This window comes from Octodon degus, unplaced genomic scaffold (assembly GCF_000260255.1).
Source record: "Octodon degus isolate 3935 unplaced genomic scaffold, OctDeg1.0 scaffold00011, whole genome shotgun sequence".
Classification (NCBI taxonomy): Eukaryota; Metazoa; Chordata; class Mammalia; order Rodentia; family Octodontidae; genus Octodon; species Octodon degus.
The window spans coordinates 464,572-469,114 of NW_004524587.1; positions in this window are offsets into that span (position 1 = coordinate 464,572).

The following is a 4,543-nucleotide window of genomic DNA, read 5'->3' on the forward strand; positions in this document are numbered from 1 at the left end:
AGCTTTCTTGTGGTGCTTATTCCCAGTAAGGTCCTGGACAGTGGTCTACCAGAGGTCCTGGGAAGAAGATCTTGGCAGTTTCTGGGAGGTTGGCCCCTCCAGTGCCATGGCTAGGCATCTGGGAAGCAGGGGCCACAGGTCATCGCCTGAATTTCTTGGGTCACATGGCCTGGGTAGGCGGGAATTCGACAAATCAATGTCAAGTTCTTTATCTGTGTATCTGCTTCACACCAGGCACTGGGCTAGGCTTTGGGAGGGAGAGAGAAGGAAGCAGATTCCAGTCCTATCTGCAGGAGCTTCTATGCCAACCGAGGAGGCAACCTGCAAACACAAACACCTGGTAACTGATTTAGATCAGTGGGGTACGGGGAAGGGAGTATGGCAGAAAGTCATACTGGGGTCCACCCCTTTTCAAAGTATCACTGGTACTTAAAGCCTGCTGGGGGAGTCTTTGGTATTAAAATAAGCATGGCCAGTTGAATCTTAGAAACAACCCATGTGCTCATCAACTGGGCACGGATAAAAATGATAATGGATAAAAATGATGTGGCACTGAGTAATGGAGTATTACTCAGCTATAAAGAAAGACAAACTTGAGACTTTTATAGATAAATGGATGCAACTAGAGACCATACTCACAAGTGCGATAAATGAGACCTGCACGTGTGAGCATCATATTGTCTCCTATATAAGAACCTAAAAGAGTAAATAAAATGTAAATCGGTACACTAGATACTGTGAAAGGGAAACTGCTCAAAAGGAAATGACAACTGCGATGAGGAAAAGGAGAAAAGGAAGAGAAAAATACACATGTACACATAAGACAGCTGAGATAATTACACTACTAATTTCTATTGACTTATTGAAAAGAACAGTTCATATTTTTAATTTTTGGACAATTATACCATTATCTCTGGTAATCTGAACAACTACTTTGAAGACGGCAATATGCAATATAACAACCATTGTTGAATTCCTAGCATCTTGTTTTTGAAGTTCTGTATCATTTATAATGTTTTCTTGTTATTTTTTATTCTTTTTAAAATAAAAAAATAAAACAAGCATGGCATGACATGGGAGGCACTGGAACATGTGTGCATCTCACAGATTTTCTCTTGCTGTCTTCTGACAGCTCCCCTCTCCTCTATCAATAGGGTTTGGATGGATGATACTGGCAAACACTGCGCTTGGCAAGAGGCCGAAGGAGTGTCAGCTCAGGCTCTCACCACCACTTGTTACCTCTGTGAATGTGACCAAATGGCTTGAGCTCTCTGGACCACAGTCACCCACCAGTTTTGAAGGGCTAATGTTTTGTGTAAAGTATCTGTCATGTACATGGTAGTGCTTAGAGTGAGGAAATGAAGGTTTAGAGGCTGTGGAGAGATGGTTGGGTGCGTGGATGGATGGATGGATGGATGGATGGATGGACAGATGGGTGGGTGGGTGGGTGGGTGGGTGAGTGGATAGATGGATGGATGGGTGGCTGGGTGGGTGGATGGACAGATAGATGGGTGGGTGGATGGATGAGTGCATGGATGAGTGAATGGATAGATGGGTGGGTGGATGGATGGATGGATGGATGGATGGATGGTTGGATAGATGGGTGGTTGGATGGATAGGTGGCTAGATGGATATGGATAGGTGGGTAAATGGATGGATGGATGGATGGATGGATGGATGGATGGATGGGGCAGGGAATAGAACATTCTGTCACTGTATAGTGAAAGGCATATGTTCCTTTGTCATTAATACTTTGCAACTTCATATCCTTTTGCACCCTTGAAACACTTTCATAGCATATGAAAACCAAAGAAACCATCGCTATCCCCATTTCACTCATGAGGAGCCTTAAGCAATGCACAGGGCCTGGCAAAAGTCAACATTGGTCAACCTCAGGTTTGAACCCATGCCTGGTTCAGCATCTTTAACACAGTGGCTCAGGGCAGGGACAGGGAGGAGGGACACAGCTTTCAAGGTCCTGCCAGTTAACTTCAGCCACAGATCCATCAGTCACTAAAGCACAGTCCTCGGTGCTGGGCTGATGCAGATGCACTTCATGTCCCTGTTGAGACCCTGATGCTACGGAAGCTGTGGATTCTGCCCGCCTGCAGAAAATGCACACACATGGCCAAGCAATGGCCATGACTCATCCACATGGCTGACACTGACAAAGGTTCTACAATCTGAGGCACAGGATCTCAGGATAAATCCTGAGGGGATTTCACTGACCTTCTCAGATCAAAAAGCTACAACTCTTATTGCACAGGTCCTGCTTTACCTTGGTCTTAACCATCCAGTAGAAAAGTATGAAGACGAAATATAGGAAGTAAAGCCATGCTGTTATGTTGAGCTATAGGGGACTCAGGTCAATAATTTCTGACATTGCCAGTTAAACAGAAGACCCAATACTATTATGGGCTACTGGACTCTTTTAGAATATTTTGCTGAGTTTACACACCTACAATATTCAATAACGGAACTTAGAAAAAATGGGGTATACCGATGAATGTCCATTTTGTATCTGTGTATTCAAACTGGTTAGGATAGATATATAGTTGCATTCTCTTAATGAATAGAATGATTTGTTCTAATGGTGTTTGTAAATAGGATCTCAAGTCTGCATCTTGTACAGCAATTAACCACTAAGAAGAATATATGCTGTGTGTTATTTGTTGAAACTGTACTTCCGATTTGATTTGAAACTGTCTCATTGCTGTTTATCAATAAAATTTTGAGAAAAAAAGAATGCACACAGGCACGAACTCACATGTGATTTCTGGACGTCCACGGGAACTCTGCAGCCCCAGATCTCCTCTACAGTGAACATCCTGAGTGAAACCAACTGCAGAAACCACATATTCACAACCTCCATGCAGACTCGCAGGGACACTGTAGCCCCAAATAACAAACGCAGCAACTTCAGCTGGTCGGGGGCCTTATCGTCCCAACTCTGCAATCAGTTTAAGAACTTAGCTTTCAATACATACTCAGCGCCAAACGATCCCTTTTCCTCTAAGACTTTCGCAAGTCCTGGTGGAGATGAGAGTTGAGGTGATGTACACTGTAGAGATCAACATCGCAGTGTGGCAGTGACACAGGGTGGAGCCCGGTGAGCTGGAGAGTCCCTGTGTGCCGAGCACCGACTGGCTTCACAGCAGCCAAAGCCTTCATTGCCATGAAAGCCAAGGTTGGCCATGGTGGAGCTGGGGCCTTGCTCAGCGGCGGAGTGCTAGCCTGCCATGCATCAGGCCCTTGGCTTAAGCTGCAACATGGAGAAAAAGAAAAGAAGAAGTGAAGGCTGGGGAGATAGCTCAGTGACACAGTGCCCACCTGGCAAGCACGAGGTCCTGAGTTTGATTCCCAGTATAAAAATAAAGGAAAGGAAAAGGTCGGCCATTGGTCGCAGATACAGAGGCTCCAACCTGAGACCCTGGATGAGACCATTCAGTTCATACACATTCAACACACATATTAAGCACCTACTGTGTGCCAGACACTGGTCAATGTTCCTGTGGTATACCTGAGACTAAAATGGAGACTTTGCCCCATAGAACTTTCATGCTATTAAAGAATATAGATAGTCATAAATGCAATAAATTGTATGGTGTACTAGAAAACAAAAAACTGGTGGGAGGAGTACAAAAAGAGTGTGTGTGATGGAGGACAAAATTGTAGTGTGAAATTAGGGTCAGGGGATTCTCACTGAAGGGAAATCTGAGCGAGATCTGAAGGAAGACAGGCCACACTGAAAAGACGTCAGGAAGCTGCCAGTAGCTGAACACACGGCACGCACTCAGCCCCTCAGCAAACACGCACTGAGCACATTAAGAGCGAGCTGCTCGGGGTCATCTGAACAACGGTCCCAAGGATGCCCAGGTTCTCTGTGATGGCACCTGTGGATGGGACCTGATTCAGCGACAGGGACTTTGCCGAGGGGATCAGGTGAAGGACCTGGAGGCTGGGCAGCTATGTTGGCTCATCCAGGGAAACCCTTGGGAGTCCCAAGTACCCTGGGAGAGAGGCAGAGTGAGATTTGACCCTGGAAGGGAAGAAAGCACTAAGACAATGGATGACGTGGGAGAAAGCATTACTACTCCAAGACACAAGCCAAGGAAGAGGAAGCTGGGAAAGCCAAGGAAATCACGTCTCCCCAGAGCCTCTGCAGAGAGGTAGCCTGGCAGACACCCTGGGTTTCGCCCCTATAAGATTCCTTTTGGATTCGTGACCCCCAGGACAGGAAGAGAGTCACTTTGTGTTGTCTCAAGGCATTGCCAAGTGTAGGGTAATTTGTCAGGGCAGCAACAGGAAACTCTCATTCATGCTGAGTGTGTGCTGTTTGGCACTGTGACTGTCAGCAGTGTGAGCTGTTATTATTGTTGCTATCACAAGAAAGCTCAGTCCTGCCCTTACCTGAGAGGATGCACAAACACAAACACTGACACTGTGGACATCACTGTCCCTCCTATGTGAATTCCAGTGGCTGGGGAGAGAACCTTGCTGGGTCCCACATGACAGACTGAGGACAAAAGTGGGAGATATATAT